Below are 18130 nucleotides of genomic sequence, written 5' to 3'. Positions count from 1 at the left end.
CTAATGAGCGGGCCGCTAGGCCTAATCCACCAGCCTCTCACTCAGAGACGGCGAGGGGCTGAGGGCACTGATGGCCAGCCTGGTAATTCTTGCCAAGCCACCAGTGGCCCCCTCACCGGGCACCGCCCGCTGTCCAGATGGACAGGTCTATTTTTAGGTCTGGAGCGCAGTGCCAGGGCGGGAAGACGCCTCCCACTGGAGCTGCTGCCAGGGCCTGGGGCTGTCCCTGCTTCCGCAGCAGGTGGAGATGCACCTGTCGGGGTTCCCGTGGCCTCTGAGGCCCGGAGAGTGGGTCTCAGGACCACAGCCGCAGAGCCGGGGACAAGCTGAGGCCAGACAGGGAGGCGCTCAGCCAGGGAGTCTGCACGGAAAGCAGGGCCTCCCCATGTCCCCACGTCCCCCTGAGGCCGAGCAGGAGGGGCTCCTGGGAGGCTCGGCCAGGCTGGCTCTGGGTGCAGACGGACAGGGGTACTGGGGGCCTGGACTTCTGCCCGCAGGGAGGACTGGGGAAGCTGAGCCCCGGAATCTGCCCCTGTGTGGAGAGGCCTCCTGGCCCGCGGTGCCTGACCGGCCTTGGGCAGGGGTCTAGGGAAGGAGGGGGCAGGTCAGCTCCGGGCCTCCGCCCGCCGAGCAAGGCCAGCGCATGGCTCTGAGCCTGGCATGGCCTCCTGGTCCCAGGGCACTGGGCGATTTCTCAATCTTCTCCATCTCTTGGGCAGTACGGAGGCAGGGCACGCCCGGGGGTGTCAGGGCTCTGGAGGCGCAGCAAGCTCAGAGGCTCTGGAAAGCCACCCTCCAGATGCGGGGTCTCCTCGGCAGGTGGGGGCCAGAGGCTGGCCGGCCGTGCGGCGTCAGGGGCACCGGACAGAGCTGCAGACCACCCGACCTGCCACCGTAGGAGGCACCGGAGGCTCCCATCCACCCGACTCCCGGGCAACGGGGCCTCCAGGCGCCCCACCCCAGGCCCCCAGCCCCCATCTGTTGGCTGTGGTATCCACCCCCAACCCGCCCATGTCTGGGCTGGGTCCCCTTCCTAGATCAGCGAAGACCGAGCAGAGCGCCCGCCCCCCAGGGACCGGGCGGAGCGAAGCAGCGTCAGAAAGCAGAGTCGCCTGGAGCCCCCAGCTCACCCTCACTCCGGAGCACAGGGTGTGGGGGGCCCGCCCTGCAGCCCCCGGAGGGGCGCGAGAGGCGGGGCAGGAGGCACACGGGGGCGGGGGCGGGGCAGGGGGCCCCTCGGCCCTAACCAGTTACTCCTCCACCTGAAAGCCGAGCACCCGCCGACGGTGCCGGCGCCGGAAGGACTCAGACGACCCCCCTGCCCCGCCCCCGGGCGAGCTGGGCCGGGCTGGTGGGTCGGGGCCTCCCGGGCTGCGGTGGGGGTTGCAGAACCCCCGGGTGAGGGTGGGGCTGGAGTCTCGGGCAATCGCACCCCCCCATCCCCTGGAGGAAGAGGCCCCCAGGCGGGCGCGGAGAACAAGGAGACCCTCCCAGGGAGACGCCAGCCTTGGGGTCGCACAGGGGGCCGGAGCGGGCAGGGCTGGGAAGGGCTGGGCCAGGCCCCGGCGGCGGTGGGGAGGCGGGGTCCGTCCCGCGCTCCGGCCCCGCCCGCAGGCTTCGCTGCCCAGTGAGAGGGGACACCCCCCCCCACCGCCGCCATTGGGCACCCGGACCCCAGAGCGACCCTCCTGGCCCCAGTGCACACGGATCAGGCAGAAAGGAGCTGCTCCTCGCAGCACGGAGCATACCGGTGTCCAAGAAACGATGCCATCCAACCACGTTTTCGGATCGTAAAACAATTAACCAGAAGTGAAAACAATATTTAGAAAATACTCTTAATGATTTCAAATTGTAAAAATAATCTTTTAGAATCTCTATTTATTTGAAAAATAAAACACTTCCGAAGGATGCCTGAGTCAAAGCATGAAGCATCTTGGAAACTGGAAACAGAGCTGGACTGTGATGGAGATCCTCGCTGTGACGCTATTGTGTGCGACACACGCGTGTGGGACAGCTCCAAGTGGGGTTCAGGGGAAGCTGTGTCGCCTTAGAAGTAGAAAAGAAAAAAAGAATAGGCAAGTGTCCAAGTGAAATCAGAAAAACAATAGGGCTAAATAAAAGGAGGAGAAAAGGCAGAAGTTAATAAAATGAAAGGCACAGAAATTGATGCAATAGGAAATGAAAGCCAGAGAATTGAAGACAAAAGCTGGTTGGTGACTGGGAAGACGAACGCAGGGGTGGTGGGGAATGAGCGATAAGGACAAATTAACCTTAGGAATGTAAAGGGGAAACCACCTCACACAGAGGTTTTAAAAGATAAAAATATCATGAGCCACTCATTTTGAAATCTTATTGCAACTGAACAAATTCCCAAGAAATTATGACTTAAAAAAACTGATTCACAGTTCTATTGAAATGGATGAAACTGGAGCCCATTATACAGAGTGAAGTAAGCCAGAAAGAAAAACACCAATACAGTATACTAATGCATATATACGGAATTTGAAAGATGGTAACAATAACTCTATATGCGAGACAGAATAAAAGACATAGATGCATAGAACAGTCTTATGGACTCTGTGGGAGAAGGTGAGGGTAGGACGATCTGAGAGAATAGCACTGAAACATGTATAGTATCATATGTGCAACAGAACACCATTCCAGGTTCGATGCATGAGACAAATGCTCAGGGCTGGGGCAATGGGATGGCCCAGAGGGATGGGATGGGGAGGGAGGGGGGAGGGGGGGTTCAGGATGGGGAACGCATGTAAACACATGGCTGATCCATGTCAGTGTATGGCAAAAACTACTACAATATTGTAAAGTAATTCAGTTCAGTTCAGTCGCTCAGTCGTGTCCGACTCTTTGCGATCCCATGAATTGCAGCACGCCAGGCCTCTCTGTCCATCACCAACTCCCGGAGTCTACCCAAACCCATGTCCATCGAGTCGGTGATGCCATCCAACCATCTCATCCTCTGTCGTCCCCTTCTCCTCCCGCCCCCAATCCTACCCAGCATCAGGGTCTTTTCCAATGAGTCAACTCTCCGCATGAGGTGGCCAAAGTATTGGAGTTTCAGCTTCAACATCAGACCTTCCAATGAACACCCAGGACTGATCTCTTTTAGGATGGATTGATTGGATCTCCTTGCAGTCCAAGGGACTCTCAAGAGTCTTCTCCAACACCACAGTTCAAAAGCATCAATTCTTTGGCACTCAGCTTTCTTCACCGTCCAACTCTCACATCCACACATGACCACTGGAAAAACCATAGCCTTGACTAGACGGACTTTTGTTGGCAAAGTAATGTCTCTGCTTTTAAATATGCTATCTAGGTTGGCCATAACCTTCCTTCCAAGGAGTAAGCGTCTTTTAATTTCATGGCTGCAGTCACCATCAGCAGTGATGCTGGAGCCCCCAAAAATAAAGTCTGACACTGTTTCCACTGTTTCCCCATCTATTTGCCATGAAGTGATGGGACAAGATGCCATGATCTTAGTTTTCTGAACGTTGAGCTTTAAGCCAACTTTTTCACTCTCCTCCTTCACCTTCATCAAGAGGCTCTTTAGTTCTTCACTTTCTGCCATAAGGGTGGTGTCATCTGCATATCTGAGGTTACTGATATTTCTCCCAGCAATCTTGATTCCAGCTTGTGTTTCTTCCATCCCAGCGTTTCTCATGATGTACTCTGCATAGAAGTTAAATAAGCAGGGTGACAATATACAGCCTTGACGTATTCCTTTTCCTATTTGGAACCAGTCTGTTGTTCCATGTCCAGTTCTGACTGTTGCTTCCTGACCTGCATACAGGTTTCTCAAGACACAGGTCAGATGGTCTGGTATTCCCATCTCTTTCAGAATTTTCCACAGTTTATTGTGATCCACACAGTCAAAGGCTTTGGCATAGTCAATAAAGCAGAAATAGATGTTTTTCTGGAACTCTCTTGCTTTTTCGATGATCCAGCGGATATTGGCAATTTGATCTCTGGTTCCTCTGCCTTTTCTAAAACCAGCTTGAACATCTGGAAGTTCACGGTTCATGTATTGCTGAAGCCTGGCTTGGAGAATTTTGAGCATTACTTTACTAGCATGTGAGATGAGTGCAATTGTGTGGTAGTTTGAGCATTCTTTGGCATTGCCTTTCTTTGGGATTGGAACGAAAACTGACCTTTTCCAGTCCTGTGGCCACTGCTGAGTTTTCCAAATTTGCTGGCATATCGAGTGCAGCACTTTCACAGCATCACCTTTGAGGATTTGAAATAGCTCAACTGGAATTCCATCACCTCCACTAGCTTTATTCGTAGTGATGCTTTCTAAGGCCCACTTGACTTCACATTCCAGGATGTCTGGCTCTAGGTGAGTGATCACACCATCGTGATTATCTTGGTCGTGAAGATCTTTTTTGTACAGTTCTTCTGTGTATTCTTGCCACCTCTTAATATCTTCTGCTTCTGTTAGGTCCATACCATTTCTGTCCTTTATCGAGCCCATCTTTGCATGAAATGTTCCCTTGGTATCTCTAATTTTCTTGAAGAGATCTCTAGTCTTTCCCATTCTGTTGTTTTCCTCTATTTCTTTGCACTGATCGCTGAGGAAGGCTCTTATCTCTCCTTGTGATTCTTTGGAACTCTGCATTCAGATGGGAATATCTTTCCTTTTCTCCTTTGCTTTTCGCTTCTCTTCTCTTCCCAGCTATCTGTAAGGCCTCCTCAGACAGCCATTTTGCTTTTTTGCCTTTCTTTTCCATGGGGATTTTCTTGATCTCTGTCTCCTGTACAATGTCACGAACCTCTGTCCATAGTTCATCAGGCACTCTGTCTATCAGATCTAGTCCCTTAAATCTATTTGTCACTTCCACTGTATACTCATAAGGGATTTGATCTAGGTCATACCTGAATGGTCTAGTGGTTTTCCCTACTTTCTTCAATTTAAGTCTGAATTTGGCAATAAGCAGTTCATGATCTGAGCCACAGTCTGCTCCTGGTCTTGTTTTTGCTGACTGTATAGAGCTTCTCCATCTTTGGCTGCAAAGAATATAATCAATCTGATTTCGGTGTTGACCATCTGGTGATGTCCACGTGTAGAGTCTTCTCTTGTGTTGTTGGAAGAGGGTGTTTGCTATGACCAGTGCGTTCTCGTGGCAAAACTCTATCAGCCTTTGCCCTGCCTCATTCTGTACTCCAAGGCCAAACTTGCCTGTTATGCCAGGTGTTTCTTGACTTCCTACTTTTGCATTCCACTCCCCTATAATGAAAAAGACATCTTTTTTGGGTGTTCGTTCTAGAAGGTCTTGTAGGTCTTCATAGAACCGTTCAACTTCAGCTTCTTCGGCGTTACTGGTCGGGGCATAGACTTGGATTACCGTGATATTGAATGGTTTGCCTTGGAAGCGAACAGAGATCATTCTGTCGTTTTTGAGATTGCATCCAAGTACTGCATTTTGGACTCTTTTGTTGACCATGATGGCTACTCCATTTCTTCTAAGGGATTCTTGCCCACAGTAGTAGATATAATGGTCATCTGAGTTAAATTCACCCATTCCAGTCCATCTTAGTTCGCTGATTCCTAGAATGTCAACGTTCACTCTTGCCATCTCCTGTTTGACCACTTCCAATTAGCCCCCCACTAAAATAAATAAATTAATTTAAAAAAAAGCTGATTCAAGAGGAAAGAGAAGACCAAACGTTTCTATGACATTTAAGGACATTTGACCATTAGGTGAAAATTGTCCTGCAAGACAACTCACTTCCGGGATTATTCAGATATATTCTACCAAACTTCCAAGGAATGATTTTTTCAGTCTCATACAAAGGGGGAAACCTCCCCAAATTATTCTGGAGCCAGCACAACTTTTAAAACAAAACCAGACAAGAATAGTACAAGCAGCACATTTTAGTCCAGTCTCTTAAGAAAGGATATAAAAATCCTAAACAAATTATTAGCAAACTTCACCCTGTAAACTGTATATTTTTAAAAAGGGGTGGCACTCATGACCAAGTTGGGTTTATCCCAGGAATGTGAGAGTGTGAGATAATACAAAATATTATCTTAGATGAAAATACCTGGTAATTTTTCTGACCTTATCGTAAGGCAGACATTACGACATAAAAAGGCCAGATTTAGGCCAGACATAAAAAGGTTAACCATAGTAGAAAATATCTCATAAAGTGATTATATCAGAATTCAAAACTTTCATTCATTAGAAAGCGCCATCTGGAAGCACAAGCCACTCACCAGAGGAAGATGCTTGCTTGTTTCTAGGTTTATTGAAATATAATTGGCATATGACAGTGTTCAAATCTAAGATGTGTAGCTTAGTGATTTAATATATGTACATACTGTGAAATCATGGCCACAAGTTTAATTAATAACCATCACCTCACATGTATGTGTTAGTTGCTTAGCCATGTCTGACTCTTTGTGACCCCGTGGACTGTAGCCCGCCAGGCTCCTCTGTCCATGGGATTCTCCAGGTAAGAATACTGGAGCAGGTTGTCATTTCCTCCTCCAGGGGATCTTCCTGACCCAGAGATCAAATCTGTATCTCCTGTGTCTCCTGCACAGTAGGCGCATTCTTTACCTGCTGAGCCACTGGGAAAGCCCCATAAAGACGCTTGCAATATACATAAATTTCAAATGATGATTATTCAGCACTTTTCAAGGTACATTACAATATATGTATACATACTTACGGAGAAGGCGATGGCACCCCACTCCAGTACTCTTGCCTGGAAAATCCCATGGACAGAGGAGCCTGGTAGGCTGCGTCCATGGGGTCGCTAAGAGTTGGACACCACTGAGCGACTTCACTTTCACTTTTCACTTTCATGCATTGGAGGAGGAAATGGCAACCCACTCCAGTGTTCTTGACTGGAGAATCCCAGGGACGGCGGAGCCTGGTGGGCTGCTGTCTGTGGGGTTGCACAGAGTCAGACACAACTGAAGCAGCTTAGCAGCAGCAGCATACATACTTATGCATCAATATGTGTAAGGAAAAGCAAATGGCCTAAAATAAAAATGGGCGAAAGGCCTGAGTAGCTGAGAGGAGCAGAGAGGGAAACAGTGACCCAGACCCCGAGGAGGAAGGGCCTTTGTCACTGTCCTGTGGGAAATTCGAGCTAGCAAAAACCGGGACGTCTGACCAGACGGAGTTGGAAGGCCCTGTTCCAGAAAGAGCTGTCCCAGAGCAGGGCTGGGTGTGCGTGCAGGCCCGGCCTGCTCAGGAAGCATGTCGGTCTTCTCCTGTCCAGTTGAATATTCATGCAGCTTTGACCCTGCAAACTGACTCCCGGACACAAGCAGCTCCTCGGGCGCCAGGGCCGCCTTCCTCAGGGCTTTCTCGGCCAGGCCCCTTCTCAGCAGGACTCCCTGGCACCCCCCGTGCCAGCTGTCTCCTGGGCCACCAGCCAGCACTCCCGGGCCTCCTGTGTGTTTCCTTTGCCTGCCACCTCCTCCAGGATGGCGGCTCCGTGGGGTTGGGTGTCCTGTCACGCTCTTGCGGCGCTCTGAGCCCAGGGCAGTGCCCGGCACACTGTAGACACCCGGTACGTATTGGGAGAATAAAGGAACGAAGGTGTGGGTGGAGGGATGGACCGTGTAACGTGGGGCACAGGTCTGGCCTACCGGCCGCCCGTGGCAGGCACGCCCACAGTGTTTCAGGGCCCCCTGCTGCGTGTGCTAAGCCGCCTGGATCACGGCCGACTCTCTGACCCCACAGCCCGAGCCCTCCAGGCTCCTCCCAGGCGGGAACGCTGGAGTGGGTTGCTGTGCCCTCCTCCAAGGGATCTTTTGCCCCCAGGGATCGAACCTGTGTCTCTTACGTCTCCTGCCTTGGCAGGTGGGTTCTTCACCCCTAGTGCCACCTGGGAAACCCTTCAGGGCCTGGGTGAAGGGGTGACTGAGGCCCCCTTGCACACGTGTCTCAGCCTCCGGAGTTCTGCCTCGTCCTCGGTGTGGCGGCTTCCACGTCTCCTGCAGGCAGCGGTGCACTGCTGCAGACAGGCCTGGGCGAGGGGCTCCCACGGGCCCCAGAGGTGGGCTCGGGGCTGTGGGGTGGGCGTTTGGGGTCCTGGGCTCCCGGCAGGTGTTCCAGAGGAGGGCCGTGGCTGTGCGTGGACTCCTCCTCCGCGGGCCGGGGCGAAGTCTGAGGAGGACATAGTGGTTCTTCCAAAAGACGCCTTGGGACCGCGAGGGACGCTGGGTCCCGTGCGCTCTTGTTGGCGACTTACGTGGAGCCCTGGAGGCCCTGAGGCTCTGCATGCTAATGAGCTCCCGGGTGACGCTGGCCCTCCTTGGAGGTCGGAGACCGCGGGTGCAGGGCTGGGGGCAGGCGGGATGGGGGACGTGAGGGGCCGCGTGTTCTGTCTCTAAGGAGAAGCGACAGCCCCTGGAGACGCAGCTGCCGGTCTCCGAAAAGCTGCGCTCGGTCAACAAATGGCTAAACGTGTTAGCGGGGCCTGGACGGGCCAGCAGGGGATCCAGAATCAGATCAAGGAGCCCATTTAGCACGACAGGGCTGGTTTTGCAGCAGAGAGAATCGCATCAGAGGCCTGGAGCCCGCAGTCAATGAGATTACCACTCAGAGGGGGCTGGTGGGGGCACCTGGGCACCCCAGCCTGTTCAGAGGGCATGAGCTCCTGCTGGTGGGGACATGCTGCTTCCTAAACGGGAGACACCGAGCCTGGCCCAGTGACGCCTGGTCCTCCTCACACTGCCCTCCCCAGGCTCCTCGGGACCCCCTGGCTGTCAGCCTGAAAGGGGGAGAACAGCCCGCCTGGATGGGGGAGCACAGCCCGCCTGGATGGGGGAGCACAGCCTGCCTGGAGGGGGAGCACAGCCCAGCTGGATGGGGGAACACAGCCCGCCTGGAGGGGGAGCACAGCCCAGCTGGATGGGGGAACACAGCCCAGCTGGATGGGGGAGCACAGCCTGCCTGGAGGGGGAGCACAGCCCAGCTGGATGGGGGAACACAGCCCGCCTGGAGGGGGAGCACAGCCCAGCTGGATGGGGGAACACAGCCCAGCTGGATGGGGGAGCACAGCCTGCCTGGAGGGGGAGCACAGCCCAGCTGGATGGGGGAACACAGCCCGCCTGGAGGGGGAGCACAGCCCGCCTAGAGGGGGGAGCACAGCCCACCTGGAGGGGGAGCACAGCCCAGCTGGATGGGGGAGCACAGCCTGCCTGGAGGGGGAGCACAGCCCTGATAGTCTCCTCATATCTTCAAGTGCAGGTCACCCTGTGGGCCTTCCTGGAGGGGGGCTGGACAGCTGAGAGCAGCAGGCCCGCATGGCCTTGTCACCTACACGTTGGCGATTGCGGTCCACGTCTACAAGGATTAAACCATGAACCACTGTGGCCTCTGACCTTTGACACCGCCTGAAGGGAGCTCAGGTGGCGAGCAGGAATGAGGGCCTGAGCAGGGCCGGAGGGGGTGGGAAACTGGCTGAACAGGCTTTCGGACGGTGAGGTATAGTCAGGAGCCGATTTTATGAGCCTGATTCTTGTACCTCCTCAGATCTAGAAGAGCACTAAAATCCTTCACGGTGACGACTGCTCCTCGTGACTCACAGAAGCATCATGAGACCAGCTGAAACCTGCAAAAATGTGAGCTTGGTTGCACGTACCCCCCTTCACCAGAGTCACGTTTGCACTGACCTTTCCCCTGCCTTTGTGGAGCAGGCTCTCAGAGCTATCTGAGGTGCTGTCTCCTGGGCTGCAGTCTTCATTTTGCCCCAAATAAAGCGTCACTCCCAGCTGTCACATTGTACGTGGCTTTTTCAGTCAGTAGCCTCCACCCCCTCAGTGTGGAGCAGACCCTTCTCTGCCCCCTCCCCACCTCTGTGCCAGCTCTGGGAGCACCAGGGGCTGTGGGAGCTGGGCTGGGGTCCCTCTGCGGGGCTGTGGGCCTGCCCTCCACCCCCAGGGCTCCCAGGGTGGCCAGAAGCCACAGTCCTGGGTTTGCCCCAAGATCCAGGTCTTGTGTGTGTCCCTGGCTGTGTGTCCGCTCCCGCCCCAGCTCAGTGGCCCCCACCTCCAGTGGGTGTCCCCCACTACTTCATGATGGCAACAGCGGCTGCTGGTCCATCTTGTCCCTTCCGTGGGGCTCTGCACAGGGCCCGACAGAGGTGGGCACAGTGGGAAAAGGACAGCTGCCCCCTGCGGGTCCGTGGGCTCCGTGTCAGCTCCTGCTGGTCCCCAGGGCCTGCTGAAGTTTCTCGAGCCCACCCAGCAATGCCCACCCCCAACTAAGCAGGATACCCCCACCTCCCCCTCAGGGCTGGGTCCTGGAGGCGTTAAGCCCACGGGGCGTCCCTACCAGGCTCCAGCACGTGACCCAGCAGGTCTCCCTGGACAAGTCTCACTGGGAACAGAGGCAGAAGCCGCCTCTCCTGTCCTGGTAGAACCTGGCGGCTTGTAGCCTCCAGGCCCCCAGCCTCCCCTGGAGCCAGAGGAGGGGATGGGGGCTGGGGCCTGGTCCTCGGGGAGCAGCTCCAGGAGCTCACGGCGCTCCCACCCTCTGCTGCCGAAGGCCCTCCTCTGGCCAATGGGCCGTGTTTTCACACCCACCTCAGGGCGGGACTGTGTCCCGTCTATGAACGGCTGAAACCCCTTCCCCTGCTGGTCATCAGGCCACTGCTTCCTTAAACGGGGTCGTCTCTTACTTGCCTTTATCTGTTTTTAATTTTTTAATTGAAATGACTTGCTTTCAAAGGAATACCACTTTATGATAAAAATCTGGTCAATACATAAACAGGCGCCCACGGCCCACCGGCAGCAAACATGTGCTGTCACCCAGAGGGGCGCAGAGTGCGCAGACGGCGCTGGACGCACCGGCTGACAGCTTCTCCTTTGGTCGTGAGGGGGACACACGCCCGCTCCAGAAGGCGGGATGCCCCAGGAACGAGCCAGGCGGGAACCCGGCGCTGCCCTGGAGCCCCGGCGTAGCCCTGCATCCACCTGCGTTTCTTGGCTTGTCTCGGGGGCTCTGCTCGAGGTCAGCCCCTCGGCCAGATGAGCGTGAACGTATCCACTGTCCAGAGGAGGGAAAATGAGGAGGAGCTGGGTGTCAGGAGCCCCCAGTCGTGGCCTTCCGTTCTCTATGAGTGGAAATAAACGCACGCTTCAGCGAGAGGCTCCGTGGTGCAGGTCCTTCCTAGCTCACAGCCTTTGCAGGAGCAGGGCCCTGCCTTGGAGGGGGCGGTCAGCTTGTGCGGTGCTTCTGCCGCCAGGGTCTCAACCACGGGAAAGGTTCTGCCGGAGCTGGGAGGGACAGGCTGGCTCTGAGCCCTGGGGTCCAAAGGCAGAGGGTGGAGGCGAGGGTGAGGGGTGAGGTGCAGACACACACCCACAGAACTGGGCCAGGCCAGGGGCAGGAGAGGGCACTGAGCAGCCTGGTTCTGGCTGCAGAGTCTGGGGGCGTGGGGAACATGCTGATTCATGTCTCATTTGGCCAGAGCCTGTCTTCAGGGACGCTTGGACAGCGTTACGAACCTTATCACAATCCTTATCGCTGCCCTTTCTACACTGATAAGTAATAAACACATGCGGTTTTATCAATAAAGTTACTATTGTTTTCTACCTGCTGCTGCTGCTGCTGCTAAGCCGCGTCTGCTGCTGCTGCTGCTGCTGCTGCTAAGTCGCTTCAGTCGTGTCCGACTCTGTGCAACCCCATACACGGCAGCCCACCAGGCTCCCCTGTCCCTCGGATTCTCCAGGCAAGAACACTGGAGTGGGTTGCCATTTCCTTCTCCAATGCATGAAAGTGAAAAGTGAAAGGGAAGTCGCTCAGTTGTGTCCGACTCTTCGCGACCCCATGGACTGCAGCCTACCAGGCTCCTCTGTCCATGGGATTCTCCAGGTGAGAGTACTGGAGTGGGGTGCCATTGCCTAGGGATAGTGTTATAGCTATGTTTGCATGTTTGACGGATGTGCTTGCATGCATGATCACTTCAGTCATGTCTGAGTCTCTGTGACCCCATGGACTGCAGCCCGCCAGGCTCCTCTGTCCACGGGATTCTCCAGGCAAGAACACTGGAGTGGGTTGCCATGCTCTCCTCCAGGGGATCTTCCTGACCCAGGGATCAAACTGCATCTCTTATGTCTCCTGCATCGGCAGGCAGGTTCTTTATCACTAGTGCCACCTGTTTGACGGGCAGCGGCTTGGTATTTGCAACATTTTGAGGCAAACTGGATCGGGAGTCCTGTTGCCGCTGTGCTGCCCAGCGTCCTCTCCAGCAGAGCGCCTGGACGCCGGCTCCCGCTTCACTGTGGACAGTGGGTTTGGAGCCTCAGATGCCAGATGCTTTGTCCTGGTCCTGCCCCTGGACTGATCGCCGGCCCTGGAAAGGCCCCTGGGTCTGCTCTTCACATGCGGGCTCTTCCAGGCTGAGCGTGCTTGTCCCCTGCCCCGCCGGCCCGCCCTCCGCACCGAGGTTTTCCACTGAAGCCTCCTAACCAGCTTCCGGAAGGCGTCTCCCGCCTCGGGCGGGGCTGGGCCTCCCACATCCCACCGTGAAGGTCAGTTTTCGAGCTTGTCGTCTCATCTTCAGAATGACGCTCCGTCTCCTGTTTTACACTCTTTCCCCGTGATCCCCTAAGACCCTCCCTCTGCTAGGGCTGGCCAGACCGCCGACGGCCCACCCCGAGGCGAGGGGGCCATAGAGCCTCCTCCTCCTGAGTACAGGCCCCCTGGTCCGCCTCCTTTCCACCACGCGGCGCTGGGGACCCACTGCTCTGGGCTGTGACCATCGCTTCCTCTTGTCAACCCCACCCCTGGTCGCCAGCTCCTGCCCAGCCTGTGCCTCCATCAGATCCAAGCCCATCTGCTGACCCTCCCCGGGGCCTGGGCAGGCTTGGCACTGCCTCTCTGCAGGGCGACTTGAAGCTCTTGACGGTACTGAGCCCTGATCTCTTCCTGCCAGCTGTCAAGAGACTCCTACACGAGCGTGTCAGTCTCAGAGCAGGTGGGTGCTGGGCACCTCTGCAGAGACCAAGGCTCACACACCTCAGGAACCTGCCTTGGTCGGGGGGCAGAGCCTGCGCCAGGAGAAGGCTGGGCACAGAGCGGGGATGCCCACCTGCTCAGCATCTACTCTGCGCACCTCTTTATGTTAAAACAGACACAGAAAACCACACCAGGAAGACGCGCGGCTGAGTGAGCGTCAACTGGGCATCCTTAGAACAACCACCCCAGTCAAAGCAGGACTCGGCCGGCCACCCTCGAGGCCCCGGAAGTGCCCTGTTCCAAGACCCCCGCCCCCCAGGACCCCCGCCCCTGCCAGGCCCCGGAAGTAGCCCGCCCCCCCAGGACCCCCGCCCCGCCAGGCCCCGGAAGTGTCCCGCCCCCCAGGACCCCCTCCCCCACCAGGCCCCGGAAGTAGCCCGCGCCCCCAGGACCCCCCTCCAGGACACACAGAGGGAGGTATTCCAAGCACTGACCCTGGCTCCTCGTGACAGGCTCATGGTGAGTTTCCAGGATTTCGTGGATAAGGTGGTGGTTTGATTCAAGGGAGGTGCTAAGGAAACCCATTCCTGGGGATTCGTGGACCTGGAGACCCAGGGAGGGGACACCTTTCGGATCACCCCTCAGTTGTTACTTCTTCAGAAAGGCCGTGCAGACCCTCAGCCAAGTCACATCCCCCCACCCCTCGGAGAGTCCCCTGCATTGGGGACACACCCTGTGGGGGGGACATGCCCTGTGGTGGGGACATTTCCTGCAATGGGGACACGCCCTGCAGAGGGGACAGTCTGTAGTGGAGGAAAGACCTGCAGTTGGGACACGCCCTGCAGTGGGGGCATTTCCTGCAGTGGGGACATGCCCTGCATTGAGGACACGCCCTGCAGAGGGGACAGTCTGTAGTGGAGGAAAGACCTGCAGTTGGGACATGTCCTGCAGTGGGGACATGCCCTGTGGGGACACACCCTGTGTGGACACGCCCTGCAGAGGGGACAGTCTGTAGTGAAGGAAAGACCTGCAGTTGGGACATGTCCTGCAGTGGAGACATATCCTGCAGTGGGGACGTTTCCTGCAGTGGGGACATGCCCTGTGGGGACACACCCTGTGGGGACACGCCCTGCCATGTGGGGACAGGTCTGGAGCTGGTCCCATCTGGCTGGTCTGGTGTCTTAGGGTGTCTGGGAGCGTCTTCGCCCAGAGAAACTGAGAGGGTCAGGCTGGGAGGAAGGTGCTTGGTCCTCCTGCCCTCCCCAAGGCCACACGCCATCTGGAGCCCGTCTCCTCCAGCACAGACGACCCGGGCTGGAGCAGGCGCCCTCAGAGTGATCTCTGTGGTGGGTCCAGGCCCCGGGTCAGCTCTGCTTTCCCACAGTCACCCTTAGGGAGCCGAGCAGGCCTGGTGAGCAGACGGCTAGAGCAGGCACAGACTGTCACCCAGGGAGCCTTGGTCCATCCGTGTGAGTGGGTTCCCCCAGCAGGCCTGGCTGCCTCCCCCCACCCGGTGCCCCCTTGGGAACGTGGGCTTCACCCTGGCCATGTCTGGCCCCACACACACCAGGGCCAGAGGGGGACCCCCGCTGGAACTCAGGAGCTCCTGGAGCCTGAGTTCTTGGAACTCGATCAAGGATGTACCAAGAGCACGCACGTCCTGGGTGCAGGGTCGGGGGCTGTTCAGAGATGAAGTCAGAAGAAGTCTGCCACTCCAGCAACGTCCAGAGCCGGGGCTGCAGAGACGGTCAGCCAGCGGCTCTTTAGGGTGGGTGGTCCGCAAGGGTAGGTGTTCCTTTTCAGGTAATGAAATGTTCTGGAAAGGACCGTGGGGACACACCAAAACCGCTGAGCTGTACGCTTCAGATAGATGAAGTGTGTGCGCTGTGGGTTACAGCCCAGGAGAGCTGTTTTATTCATTTCTTTATTCTGAAGACAGCGTTCCAACAGAATTTTCTCAGCAGATGCTTCTAAGGGCTGGCACTGTGAGGACAGGATCCCAGGCCAATACCCAGCCTTGGCGCCCGTGTGAGGGGAGGCTGTCCTGTACCCCCGCGGCCTCACTGGCCTGGCCTTCCACTAAGCAGCCTGCCGCGGACAGGCGGCCGCAGGCGCTGGACCTGCACGGAGCAGGCAGGCCTCTGCTCCGCGCGTGGGGGAGTCTGTGGACTCCGGGTGTGGACGACATGAGCGGTCATGGAAATTTCCCACGATATTTAGGCCAAGATGAGTCAAAGGCAAAGGAAACCTTTTTTTAGCTTCATCCCTCCTAAGGATGACTTGAAAGGGCCATTGTTAAGGATATGCACAGATAACATTTTTATGACTCTCACTTAGAGTGAGCTTGTTCTCAGCCTCTATGTGAGGACTGGGAGGGAGTGTGTGTGTGTTGAGGGGTGGGACTTATCCTTCATTGTTAAAAAGAGTCTTCCGTAATAATTCTGAGGGTTCTGATTTTCCTGCCAGGAAGGCCTGGAAGGTTCCAGAAAGCAGCCTCTCCCACAGCAGCACTTCGGATACAGGGGGTGGGGGTGGGGGTGGGGACTGCCTGTCTGTGTGCAATTCCCTGGGAGAGGGCAGCTCCTGGCTGGACCTCCAGGGAGGGGGGCTCCAAGACCGCTGGCCCTCCAAGTGGACTCCAGCAGGAGCCTGCCAGCATCCCTGGGGTGGTCCTTGTTGTGACCTTGGAGACCAGCCCTTTATTTCTCAGCCTCCCTTCCTGGGGACACCCCATGGTCCGGGGGGCGTGGCTGGCTCTGCACACACTCCCTCTGGGAAGGGCCCGGCCCAGCTCAGGTCTGTGGACAGAGGGTGCGTCCCGCTTTCTAGCCAGACCAGCTCCGGGAGCTGCTCAGGTCAAAGGCTGCTACTGCCCTGGGTTCGAAGACACAGCAGCTGACCTCCCCCTCCCCCTGGACTCCCACCCTCCGATCGCGACTGCAGCCCCGGCCTGAGAACAGCCGCCTCCAAGTGGACGTTTCCTGGGAAGTGTGCTGCCTGCATCCAGGGCTCCGTCAGTGCAGGGCTCAGAGGCTCGGGCCTGCCCGAGACGCGGCGACACCCACAGGCCCTCATGGCCCAGGGCTTCCCCAGGGCTGGCCGAGGCTGGTCGCCCGCGGAACCCTCTGCCCAGGCTGCTCCTCTCCCAGAGCGGGGGTCCCGGGAGCCGCCCTGTGTGCTGGACGCAAATGGGGCCCTTTTCACGGACGGTGAGCAGGTTCAGGGGCTGTGCCCCTTCTGGGAGTGGTCTCTGCTTTTGGAGACGGTGGGAGCTTGTTCTCGGTGGACATTCTCTGAATCACCAAACGCAAGGTGAGCCGTCATGTTCAGGCTGGTGAGCGTGGCAGGGGGAGTCGGGGGCCTAGAGGGCGGCCCAGGATCGTGGCTGCCCACCCCCAGCAGGCCTGCTGCCTCCTTCTGAGCCGGGCTGGGCCTGTGCGGCCGTGTAGTGAGTGCCCTGGACAGGGCCACCTCTACCCCCAGGTGAGCCTGGCCCCTGTGCTGGTCATCCCTGAGCTGGAGGGGCCGTCCTCAGCTGTGAGCTCACACACACCAGCCCCCGGAGGCTCTTGTGTCTATGAGTCGGGGGTCGGGCCGTGAGGGCTCAGGCCGGGGCGGGGCCCTTGCGCTGAGCTGAGCCCCGAGGTGTCTTGCCGAAGCCCCTGGCCCTTGGCTCTCCTGTGTCCCCCAGGCCCAGTCTCTCTGCACGCCAGGCCAGGCCAGGACCGGCTGGAGGGGCCCTGCCCCCGCCCCCACGTTAACCTGAGGCTCGGTGCCCTGGGTCCCCATGGGTCACACCCAGAGTGGACCAGTCATAGCAGAGTGGGCCTGGCCCCAGTGTGAGCTGACCCCCGGGGTCAGCCCTCCCGGCGTGACCAGCGAGCCGCGGGCCCCTCCTGATGCGGAGGCGGGCGTGCCGTCCAGGAAGCAGTCCTTCCACCGAGCAGCGGTGTGTCCCGGGCAAGACTGTCCTGATTGTAAGTAGGTGGCTCACATTTCAATTTGGCAAGAATATTCCAAGACATCCCAGAGGAGGCCGCCGGAGGCTGGGCAGGGGAGCTGAGGCTCCGAGGAAACCCTCAGAAAGGGGGCTGCAGGGTCTCCTCTGATGGGGCAGGAGGCTCCGGGGGTGCAGGGCCGTGCTCTGTGCACCCAGGAAGGCTGTTCAGGGCCCCCGCAGGCTGCGGCCCTGCTGGGTCGCCCCCTACTCCAGAGGGTAGGTGTGAGAGCAGCCTCCCCCACGCCCCTCCCCAGAGCGGCCTGTGGCCCTCGCCTCACAGACGGTGCAAACTTGTGTGCCCGGAGACCCACCTGGACCTCGACCTTCCAGACGGCTTGTGGCTCCAGGCCGCCCGTCACCTCGAAATGGAGGTGCTGGGCCTGCCCGGGGGGGGCAGCTGGCTGACCTGTCCTCTCCTGACCACCCTGCGACATCTGAGTTGATTGAACTGGGGTGTGAAGTGACTCGAGGAAGGTTAGGGGGACCCCAGGGGCCACAGCGAGGGGGGCCGTGGTAAGGGGGCCCCTGACCTCAGCCAGTAGTTGGGCTCCTGGGGCCTCGTGTCCGGGGCTGGACGGGAAGGTGTGAGAGTCCACCGCGGGCATGTGTGAACCTCCTCTCAACTGCCATCATGGTCTTTGTCAGAGAGGGGAGCTCTCCCAGGAGATTGAGAAGTCCCGAATCTAGGCCTTGCCGCTCCGGGGGGACCCCGGCATTAGCACCTCTGTGAAGGGGCCCTCATCCTTGAGAAGCCAGACACCTCGCAAACCAACACAGGTGCCCACGCCCCGACCATGCCAGAGCTCCTGGGGCCTGTGAGCGGCCGGCAGCCTCTCGGGTCCCCGGGCCGAGTCCGGCAGGGCGGACGGGGGCGCGAGGCTCCCAGCGTCACGCAGGCCATCTGGCAGGGCCCCACGGCTCAGGCCTCCTCAGCAACTGGATTCTCAGCGGCCAGTTCTAGGCCCAGCGCCCTGAGAACCGATCTCTTGTACCTGCCTGGAGCCAACACCGCAGAGCCCAGTCCCGTCTCCGCCCAGCAGCCCCAGGCGGTCCTGGGGAACTCGCCCCAGGCCCAGAGGTCAGCACTGGCTGGCCCAGCTCGCCACCTGCCAGTCCTGGCCAACGTGAGTTTATAGTTTACTGTGCAAACCAGGAAGAAACCCTCGGAAGCACTCAGAACAGTCAGCAG

The sequence above is a fragment of the Giraffa tippelskirchi genome, chromosome 2 (assembly GCF_054371585.1).
Source record: "Giraffa tippelskirchi isolate mGirTip1 chromosome 2, T2T-mGirTip1v1.2.pri, whole genome shotgun sequence".
Classification (NCBI taxonomy): Eukaryota; Metazoa; Chordata; class Mammalia; order Artiodactyla; family Giraffidae; genus Giraffa; species Giraffa tippelskirchi.
Note: the sequence above shows the minus strand (reverse complement) of the source record.